General features: G+C 42.9%; 11 non-coding genes across 11 annotated transcripts; 2 read left to right on the top strand and 9 right to left on the bottom strand.

Annotated features, from left to right (window-relative positions):
* Positions 1 to 807: 807 nt before the first annotated feature.
* LOC135771932 (U5 spliceosomal RNA) lies at positions 808 to 923 on the bottom strand. The gene has a single exon (XR_010543136.1). It is a non-coding gene; the product is annotated as a U5 spliceosomal RNA (small nuclear RNA).
* Positions 924 to 1,929: 1,006 nt separating this feature from the next.
* On the bottom strand, positions 1,930 to 2,001 carry trnag-ucc (transfer RNA glycine (anticodon UCC)). Its single transcript has one exon. It is a non-coding gene; the product is annotated as a tRNA-Gly (tRNA).
* A 1,068-nt stretch (positions 2,002 to 3,069) lies between these two features.
* LOC135771973 (U5 spliceosomal RNA) lies at positions 3,070 to 3,185 on the bottom strand. Its single transcript, XR_010543174.1, has one exon. It is a non-coding gene; the product is annotated as a U5 spliceosomal RNA (small nuclear RNA).
* An 841-nt stretch (positions 3,186 to 4,026) lies between these two features.
* Positions 4,027 to 4,098, top strand: trnad-guc (transfer RNA aspartic acid (anticodon GUC)). Its single transcript has one exon. It is a non-coding gene; the product is annotated as a tRNA-Asp (tRNA).
* Positions 4,099 to 4,206: 108 nt separating this feature from the next.
* trnag-ucc (transfer RNA glycine (anticodon UCC)) lies at positions 4,207 to 4,278 on the bottom strand. Its single transcript has one exon. It is a non-coding gene; the product is annotated as a tRNA-Gly (tRNA).
* A 1,086-nt stretch (positions 4,279 to 5,364) lies between these two features.
* Positions 5,365 to 5,480, bottom strand: LOC135771938 (U5 spliceosomal RNA). Its single transcript, XR_010543141.1, has one exon. It is a non-coding gene; the product is annotated as a U5 spliceosomal RNA (small nuclear RNA).
* Positions 5,481 to 6,486: 1,006 nt separating this feature from the next.
* trnag-ucc (transfer RNA glycine (anticodon UCC)) lies at positions 6,487 to 6,558 on the bottom strand. Its single transcript has one exon. It is a non-coding gene; the product is annotated as a tRNA-Gly (tRNA).
* Positions 6,559 to 7,626: 1,068 nt separating this feature from the next.
* Positions 7,627 to 7,742, bottom strand: LOC135771972 (U5 spliceosomal RNA). The gene has a single exon (XR_010543173.1). It is a non-coding gene; the product is annotated as a U5 spliceosomal RNA (small nuclear RNA).
* Positions 7,743 to 8,583: 841 nt separating this feature from the next.
* Positions 8,584 to 8,655, top strand: trnad-guc (transfer RNA aspartic acid (anticodon GUC)). The gene has a single exon. It is a non-coding gene; the product is annotated as a tRNA-Asp (tRNA).
* Positions 8,656 to 8,763: 108 nt separating this feature from the next.
* trnag-ucc (transfer RNA glycine (anticodon UCC)) lies at positions 8,764 to 8,835 on the bottom strand. Its single transcript has one exon. It is a non-coding gene; the product is annotated as a tRNA-Gly (tRNA).
* A 1,086-nt stretch (positions 8,836 to 9,921) lies between these two features.
* Positions 9,922 to 10,037, bottom strand: LOC135771936 (U5 spliceosomal RNA). Its single transcript, XR_010543140.1, has one exon. It is a non-coding gene; the product is annotated as a U5 spliceosomal RNA (small nuclear RNA).
* Positions 10,038 to 10,172: the final 135 nt, after the last annotated feature.

Below are 10,172 nucleotides of genomic sequence, written 5' to 3'. Positions count from 1 at the left end.
TGGACTGCCGATCGAAATGCACTAGCTGAACAGTGATGCCCCTTTGCCGTTTTCGCACCTCTTGCCGTCCCTATGATGGAGTTACCCGGCACCTTTCTTTAAAGCCACTGAACACTAGTGATGGGAGAAACCAAGCTTTTAGAAGCTTCAAATCAATTGAACCAATTGCTTCAAAAATGTATTCAGTTTTTCTAAGCGTTCGTAACACCACACTCGTTGGCGACACCTGCTGGTCAATATAGTGTAAAAGCAGATCTGTCCAAACATTTTACACTTCATTTTACAAAGTAATAGCAAGATTTTTATTAAAATATGTTTAAAAAATGATTTAACTTAATTAAGAAATAATTAAAAGTGTATTATGTGTGATTTTTAGTTTTATTTAGGGCAAACGAATCATTAAAACTATCTCCCCTTTTAATTATGCACATTTCTGTCATTAAATCTGTCTATAAACAAAATGTAAACAAAATGGTAGTGTTATTAGTCAGAAGGAGGCATGATCAAACTGACCCGAGTTCACCTAACCATATTAGACACTGGTCATTTGTGACCAAGTCCCCCTAGCGGTGAACCATCGGATTTCCGCAACGTTTCCAAACGGTTGTTACGCAATGAAGCCTCGTTTGCTAAAATCACGTGACTTGGCCAGTTTGAAACACCCTCCACACCAATGATTCAAAACAAATGCTACGTAAAAGTCTCAACCCTCACGGAGCAGTGCTGCAAAAGCGACTAACACTCCTGAACACCTCGCGAGAAACCAAACCTTAATGAAAGACTTTCTTCGATTGACCAAACTTAGGCAGCTCTGCAGTCAGCAGAGCATCCAAAAATACAACAAACTCACACTGGTCCCCCTCCACGGAAATCTTTAGTAAAAGGCGAAAGATTTATGCGTAGTTGAAGGAAGACTTGAGTTATGCCCAACAAACCTCGACCCAGTGTGGTCCCTGTGCCACACCATAATGTTCAAAAAGGGTAATTTCTGGATCAGGATCCACCCAGACCTTGCCACCTGGGAGGAGCAAAAGAAGTAGAAATGCCATCCTGCGCAAAATAAAGACACAGGCATAGGCTACTAACATGTCACAGTGTGATCTTTTGCTGAGAGGTTTTGGGGAATGAAACTCTGCACATTACACAGAGGATGCACCGGCACAGGTTACCTAAAATCTAAATTCCGTTAGGTTCTCAAACCTCAAAAAATAAAATAACAAAAGCCACCCCAAAAATAACAGAAGAGGCATTTTCTTCCAGGACAGGGGAATCTTCATTAATTTCCATAGCCTCTAGAAAAAAAAAGGAAAGATAGGGCCCCAACAGAAGAACAATGTCTAAGACCTTCAGCTTAAGAGGTAATTGTCACTTCAAAAATTCTTCTTGGGTTTATGATAGCCGGTGTTAGGGCATGGTGTAGTTTAGTTTCATTTATTCCAGATAAAAAGTAAAAAAGCAAGGGGAGGGATTGGGTTAAGGTTCACAATGGGGTAGGGTTGTCCTTTTAAAGGAGCTATCTAGGGGGTTTACTGATTTTGGGGTAAGGATGGTAGTTGGCTGGGGCAGTGGAAGGGAATGCTTTTTAAAAAAGAAGGTAAAGAAACTGTTTAAAATATAAACAAACACACAAAATAAACAAAAAACGAGGGGAATGAACAGGAAGGCTGTCCTCACAAATGGGGAGTATGTGTGTTATAAGCTGCGGTATGGACCGACGATTCGGCTCGACGACTCCGCTCGGGCGCCAGGTCCTCTTTAGTATAGTGGACAGTATCTCCGCCTGTCACGCGGAAGATCGGGGTTCGATTCCCCGACGGGGAGATCTCCTTTTCGTTTGACTTCTCAAACAGCTTGCACGAGCCACCAAAATCGGCTGAAGTAGTGCGCTGCGTTGCTCTCGTTCTCACGATGGCGTCGAGCAAAAAGCAATGCGTTGGCCGGGAATCGAACCCGGGTCAACTGCTTGGAAGGCAGCTATGCTCACCACTATACCACCAACGCAGGCAAACGTCTGTTGCTCCACAGAACTTGTGGATGTTCTGAACAACTATTGTTGCAGAGCTGCACTGAATTGATCATGGATTCAGTCGATTCCCTGTGTCTGTAAATTGATAACCACAGAATACCAAGAGTTTTCTTTCGAAGGGCAGGTTGGCCGGCGTGACACCTGTGCATGTGTGAAGTCCTCATTAGTATAGTGGACAGTATCTCCGCCTGTCACGCGGAAGACCGGGGTTTGATTCCCCGATGGGGAGGTTTACTTTGTCTCTGGACTGTCGATCGAAATGCACTAGCTGAACAGTGATGCCGTTTTCGCACCTCTAGCCGTCCCTATGATGGAGTTACCCGGCACCTTTCTTTAAAGCCACTGAACACTAGTGATGGGAGAAACCAAGCTTTTAGAAGCTTCAAATCAATTGAACCATTTGTCTTTGAAAATGTATTCAGTTTTTCTAAGCGTTCGTAACACCACACTCGTTGGCGACACCTGCTGGTCAATATAGTGTAAAAGCAGATCTGTCCAAACATTTTACACTTCATTTTACAAAGTAATAGCAAGATTTTTATTAAAATATGTTTAAAAAATGATTTAACTTAATTAAGAAATAATTAAAAGTGTATTATGTGTGATTTTTAGTTTTATTTAGGGCAAACGAATCATTAAAACTATCTCCCCTTTTAATTATGCACATTTCTGTCATTAAATCTGTCTATAAACAAAATGTAAACAAAATGGTAGTGTTATTAGTCAGAAGGATGCATGATCAAACTGACCCGAGTTCACCTAACCATATTAGACACTGGTCATTTGTGACCAAGTCCCCCTAGCGGTGAACCATCGGATTTCCGCAACGTTTCCAAACGGTTGTTATGCAATGAAGCCTCGTTTGCTAAAATCACGTGACTTGGCCAGTTTGAAACACCCTCCACACCAATGATTCAAAACAAATGCTACGTAAAAGTCTCAACCCTTACGGAGCAGTGCTGCAAAAGCGACTAACACTTCTGAACACCTCGCAAGAAACCAAACCTTAATGAAAGACTTTCTTCAATTGACCAAACTTAGGCAGCTCTGCAGTCAGCAGAGCATCCAAAAATACAACAAACTCACACTGGTCCCCCTCCATGGAAATCTTTAGTAAAAGGCGAAAGATTTATGCGTAGTTGAAGGAAGACTTGAGTTATGCCCAACAAACCTCGACCCAGTGTGGTCCCTGTGCCACACCATAATGTTCAAAAAGGGTAATTTCTGGATCAGGATCCACCCAGACCTTGCCACCTGGGAGGAGCAAAAGAAGTAGAAATGCCATCCTGCGCAAAATAAAGACACAGGCATAGGCTACTAACATGTCACAGTGTGATCTTTTGCACCTTTTCATTCCCCAAAAAGGTTTTGGGGAATGAAACTCTGCACATTACACAGAGGATGCACCGGCACAGGTTACCTAAAATCTAAATTCCGTTAGGTTCTCAAACCTCAAAAAATAAAATAACAAAAGCCACCCCAAAAATAACAGAAGAGGAATTTTCTTCCAGGACAGGGGAATCTTCATTAATTTCCATAGCCTCTAGAAAAAAAAAGGAAAGATAGGGCCCCAACAGAAGAACAATGTCTAAGACCTTCAGCTTAAGAGGTAATTGTCACTTCAAAAATTCTTCTTGGGTTTATGATAGCCGGTGTTAGGGCATGGTGTAGTTTAGTTTCATTTATTCCAGATAAAAAGTAAAAAAGCAAGGAGAAGGATTGGGTTAAGGTTCACAATGGGGTAGGGTTGTCCTTTTAAAGGAGCTATCTAGGGGGTTTACTGATTTTGGGGTAAGGATGGTAGTTGGCTGGGGCAGTGGAAGGGAATGCTTTTTAAAAAAGAAGGTAAAGAAACTGTTTAAAATATAAACAAACACACAAAATAAACAAAAAACGAGGGGAATGAACAGGAAGGCTGTCCTCACAAATGGGGAGTATGTGTGTTATAAGCTGCGGTATGGACCGACGATTCGGCTCGACGACTCCGCTCAGGGGCCAGGTCCTCGTTAGTATAGTGGACAGTATCTCCGCCTGTCACGCGGAAGACCGGGGTTCGATTCCCCGACGGGGAGATCTCCTTTTCGTTTGACTTCTCAAACAGCTTGCACGAGCCACCAAAATCGGCTGAAGTAGTGCGCTGCGTTGCTCTCGTTCTCACGATGGCGTCGAGCAAAAAACAATGCGTTGGCCGGGAATCGAACCCGGGTCAACTGCTTGGAAGGCAGCTATGCTCACCACTATACCACCAACGCAGGCAAACATCTGTTGCTCCACAGAACTTGTGGATGTTCTGAACAACTATTGTTGCAGAGCTGCACTGAATTGATCATGGATTCAGTCGATTCCCTTACATGCCTCCTGCTGGTGTCTGTAAATTGATAACCACAGAATACCAAGAGTTTTCTTTCGAAGGGCAGGTTGGCCGGCGTGACACCTGTGCGTGTGTGAAGTCCTCATTAGTATAGTGGACAGTATCTCCGCCTGTCACGCGGAAGACCGGGGTTCGATTCCCCGATGGGGAGGTTTACTTTGTCTCTGGACTGCCGATCGAAATGCACTAGCTGAACAGTGATGCCCCTTTGCCGTTTTTGCACCTCTTGCCGTCCCTATGATGGAGTTACCCGGCACCTTTCTTTAAAGCCACTGAACACTAGTGATGGGAGAAACCAAGCTTTTAGAAGCTTCAAATCAATTGAACCAATTGCTTCGAAAATGTATTCAGTTTTTCTAAGCGTTCGTAACACCACACTCGTTGGCGACACCTGCTGGTCAATATAGTGTAAAAGCAGATCTGTCCAAACATTTTACACTTCATTTTACAAAGTAATAGCAAGATTTTTATTAAAATATGTTTAAAAAATGATTTAACTTAATTAAGAAATAATTAAAAGTGTATTATGTGTGATTTTTAGTTTTATTTAGGGCAAACGAATCATTAAAACTATCTCCCCTTTTAATTATGCACATTTCTGTTATTAAATCTGTCTATAAACAAAATGTAAACAAAATGGTAGTGTTATTAGTCAGAAGGATGCATGATCAAACTGACCCGAGTTCACCTAACCATATTAGACACTGGTCATTTGTGACCAAGTCCCCCTAGCAGTGAACCATCGGATTTCCGCAACGTTTCCAAACAGTTGTTACGCAATGAAGCCTCGTTTGCTAAAATCACGTGACTTGGCCAGTTTGAAACACCCTCCACACCAATGATTCAAAACAAATGCTACGTAAAAGTCTCAACCCTCACGGAGCAGTGCTGCAAACTAACACTCCTGATCACATCGCGAGAAACCAAACCTTAATGAAAGACTTTCTTCGATTGACCAAACTTAGGCAGCTCTGCAGTCAGCAGAGCATCCAAAAATACAACACACTCACACTGGTCCCCCTCCACGGAAATCTTTAGTAAAAGGCGAAAGATTTATGCGTAGTTGAAGGAAGACTTGAGTTATGCCCAACAAACCTCGACCCAGTGTGGTCCCTGTGCCACACCATAATGTTCAAAAAGGGTAATTTCTGGATCAGGATCCACCCAGACCTTGCCACCTGGGAGGAGCAAAAGAAGTAGAAATGCCATCCTGCGCAAAATAAAGACACAGGCATAGGCTACTAACATGTCACAGTGTGATCTTTTGCTGAGAGGTTTTGGGGAATGAAACTCTGCACATTACACAGAGGATGCACCGGCACAGGTTACCTAAAATCTAAATTCCGTTAGGTTCTCAAACCTCAAAAAATAAAATAACAAAAGCCACCCCAAAAATAACAGAAGAGGCATTTTCTTCCAGGACAGGGGAATCTTCATTAATTTCCATAGCCTCTAGAAAAAAAAAGGAAAGATAGGGCCCCAACAGAAGAACAATGTCTAAGACCTTCAGCTTAAGAGGTAATTGTCACTTCAAAAATTCTTCTTGGGTTTATGATAGCCGGTGTTAGGGCATGGTGTAGTTTAGTTTCATTTATTCCAGATAAAAAGTAAAAAAGCAAGGGGAGGGATTGGGTTAAGGTTCACAATGGGGTAGGGTTGTCCTTTTAAAGGAGCTATCTAGGGGGTTTACTGATTTTGGGGTAAGGATGGTAGTTGGCTGGGGCAGTGGAAGGGAATGCTTTTTAAAAAAGAAGGTAAAGAAACTGTTTAAAATATAAACAAACACACAAAATAAACAAAAAACGAGGGGAATGAACAGGAAGGCTGTCCTCACAAATGGGGAGTATGTGTGTTATAAGCTGCGGTATGGACCGACGATTCGGCTCGACGACTCCGCTCGGGCGCCAGGTCCTCTTTAGTATAGTGGACAGTATCTCCGCCTGTCACGCGGAAGATCGGGGTTCGATTCCCCGACGGGGAGATCTCCTTTTCGTTTGACTTCTCAAACAGCTTGCACGAGCCACCAAAATCGGCTGAAGTAGTGCGCTGCGTTGCTCTCGTTCTCACGATGGCGTCGAGCAAAAAGCAATGCGTTGGCCGGGAATCGAACCCGGGTCAACTGCTTGGAAGGCAGCTATGCTCACCACTATACCACCAACGCAGGCAAACGTCTGTTGCTCCACAGAACTTGTGGATGTTCTGAACAACTATTGTTGCAGAGCTGCACTGAATTGATCATGGATTCAGTCGATTCCCTGTGTCTGTAAATTGATAACCACAGAATACCAAGAGTTTTCTTTCGAAGGGCAGGTTGGCCGGCGTGACACCTGTGCATGTGTGAAGTCCTCATTAGTATAGTGGACAGTATCTCCGCCTGTCACGCGGAAGACCGGGGTTTGATTCCCCGATGGGGAGGTTTACTTTGTCTCTGGACTGTCGATCGAAATGCACTAGCTGAACAGTGATGCCGTTTTCGCACCTCTAGCCGTCCCTATGATGGAGTTACCCGGCACCTTTCTTTAAAGCCACTGAACACTAGTGATGGGAGAAACCAAGCTTTTAGAAGCTTCAAATCAATTGAACCATTTGTCTTTGAAAATGTATTCAGTTTTTCTAAGCGTTCGTAACACCACACTCGTTGGCGACACCTGCTGGTCAATATAGTGTAAAAGCAGATCTGTCCAAACATTTTACACTTCATTTTACAAAGTAATAGCAAGATTTTTATTAAAATATGTTTAAAAAATGATTTAACTTAATTAAGAAATAATTAAAAGTGTATTATGTGTGATTTTTAGTTTTATTTAGGGCAAACGAATCATTAAAACTATCTCCCCTTTTAATTATGCACATTTCTGTCATTAAATCTGTCTATAAACAAAATGTAAACAAAATGGTAGTGTTATTAGTCAGAAGGATGCATGATCAAACTGACCCGAGTTCACCTAACCATATTAGACACTGGTCATTTGTGACCAAGTCCCCCTAGCGGTGAACCATCGGATTTCCGCAACGTTTCCAAACGGTTGTTATGCAATGAAGCCTCGTTTGCTAAAATCACGTGACTTGGCCAGTTTGAAACACCCTCCACACCAATGATTCAAAACAAATGCTACGTAAAAGTCTCAACCCTTACGGAGCAGTGCTGCAAAAGCGACTAACACTTCTGAACACCTCGCAAGAAACCAAACCTTAATGAAAGACTTTCTTCAATTGACCAAACTTAGGCAGCTCTGCAGTCAGCAGAGCATCCAAAAATACAACAAACTCACACTGGTCCCCCTCCATGGAAATCTTTAGTAAAAGGCGAAAGATTTATGCGTAGTTGAAGGAAGACTTGAGTTATGCCCAACAAACCTCGACCCAGTGTGGTCCCTGTGCCACACCATAATGTTCAAAAAGGGTAATTTCTGGATCAGGATCCACCCAGACCTTGCCACCTGGGAGGAGCAAAAGAAGTAGAAATGCCATCCTGCGCAAAATAAAGACACAGGCATAGGCTACTAACATGTCACAGTGTGATCTTTTGCACCTTTTCATTCCCCAAAAAGGTTTTGGGGAATGAAACTCTGCACATTACACAGAGGATGCACCGGCACAGGTTACCTAAAATCTAAATTCCGTTAGGTTCTCAAACCTCAAAAAATAAAATAACAAAAGCCACCCCAAAAATAACAGAAGAGGAATTTTCTTCCAGGACAGGGGAATCTTCATTAATTTCCATAGCCTCTAGAAAAAAAAAGGAAAGATAGGGCCCCAACAGAAGAACAATGTCTAAGACCTTCAGCTTAAGAGGTAATTGTCACTTCAAAAATTCTTCTTGGGTTTATGATAGCCGGTGTTAGGGCATGGTGTAGTTTAGTTTCATTTATTCCAGATAAAAAGTAAAAAAGCAAGGAGAAGGATTGGGTTAAGGTTCACAATGGGGTAGGGTTGTCCTTTTAAAGGAGCTATCTAGGGGGTTTACTGATTTTGGGGTAAGGATGGTAGTTGGCTGGGGCAGTGGAAGGGAATGCTTTTTAAAAAAGAAGGTAAAGAAACTGTTTAAAATATAAACAAACACACAAAATAAACAAAAAACGAGGGGAATGAACAGGAAGGCTGTCCTCACAAATGGGGAGTATGTGTGTTATAAGCTGCGGTATGGACCGACGATTCGGCTCGACGACTCCGCTCAGGGGCCAGGTCCTCGTTAGTATAGTGGACAGTATCTCCGCCTGTCACGCGGAAGACCGGGGTTCGATTCCCCGACGGGGAGATCTCCTTTTCGTTTGACTTCTCAAACAGCTTGCACGAGCCACCAAAATCGGCTGAAGTAGTGCGCTGCGTTGCTCTCGTTCTCACGATGGCGTCGAGCAAAAAACAATGCGTTGGCCGGGAATCGAACCCGGGTCAACTGCTTGGAAGGCAGCTATGCTCACCACTATACCACCAACGCAGGCAAACGTCTGTTGCTCCACAGAACTTGTGGATGTTCTGAACAACTATTGTTGCAGAGCTGCACTGAATTGATCATGGATTCAGTCGATTCCCTTACATGCCTCCTGCTGGTGTCTGTAAATTGATAACCACAGAATACCAAGAGTTTTCTTTCGAAGGGCAGGTTGGCCGGCGTGACACCTGTGCGTGTGTGAAGTCCTCATTAGTATAGTGGACAGTATCTCCGCCTGTCACGCGGAAGACCGGGGTTCGATTCCCCGATGGGGAGGTTTACTTTGTCTCTGGACTGCCGATCGAAATGCACTAGCTGAACAGTGATGCCCCTTTGCCGTTTTTGCACCTCTTGCCGTCCCTATGATGGAGTTACCCGGCACCTTTCTTTAAAGCCACTGAACACTAGTGATGGGAGAAACCAAGCTTTTAGAAGCTTCAAATCAATTGAACCAATTGCTTCGAAAATGTATTCAGTTTTTCTAAGCGTTCGTAACACCACACTCGTTGGCGACACCTGCTGGTCAATATAGTGTAAAAGCAGATCTGTCCAAACATTTTACACTTCATTTTACAAAGTAATAGCAAGATTTTTATTAAAATATGTTTAAAAAATGATTTAACTTAATTAAGAAATAATTAAAAGTGTATTATGTGTGATTTTTAGTTTTATTTAGGGCAAACGAATCATTAAAACTATCTCCCCTTTTAATTATGCACATTTCTGTTATTAAATCTGTCTATAAACAAAATGTAAACAAAATGGTAGTGTTATTAGTCAGAAGGATGCATGATCAAACTGACCCGAGTTCACCTAACCATATTAGACACTGGTCATTTGTGACCAAGTCCCCCTAGCAGTGAACCATCGGATTTCCGCAACGTTTCCAAACAGTTGTTACGCAATGAAGCCTCGTTTGCTAAAATCACGTGACTTGGCCAGTTTGAAACACCCTCCACACCAATGATTCAAAACAAATGCTACGTAAAAGTCTCAACCCTCACGGAGCAGTGCTGCAAACTAACACTCCTGATCACATCGCGAGAAACCAAACCTTAATGAAAGACTTTCTTCGATTGACCAAACTTAGGCAGCTCTGCAGTCAGCAGAGCATCCAAAAATACAACACACTCACACTGGTCCCCCTCCACGGAAATCTTTAGTAAAAGGCGAAAGATTTATGCGTAGTTGAAGGAAGACTTGAGTTATGCCCAACAAACCTCGACCCAGTGTGGTCCCTGTGCCACACCATAATGTTCAAAAAGGGTAATTTCTGGATCAGGATCCACCCAGACCTTGCCACCTGGGAGGAGCAAAAGAAGTAGAAATGCCATCCTGCGCAA

Source organism: Paramisgurnus dabryanus, chromosome 8 (genome assembly GCF_030506205.2).
Source record: "Paramisgurnus dabryanus chromosome 8, PD_genome_1.1, whole genome shotgun sequence".
In the NCBI taxonomy this organism is placed as follows: Eukaryota; Metazoa; Chordata; class Actinopteri; order Cypriniformes; family Cobitidae; genus Paramisgurnus; species Paramisgurnus dabryanus.
The sequence above is the reverse complement of the archived record's forward strand: the minus strand, read 5'-3'. Positions and strand labels throughout refer to the sequence as shown.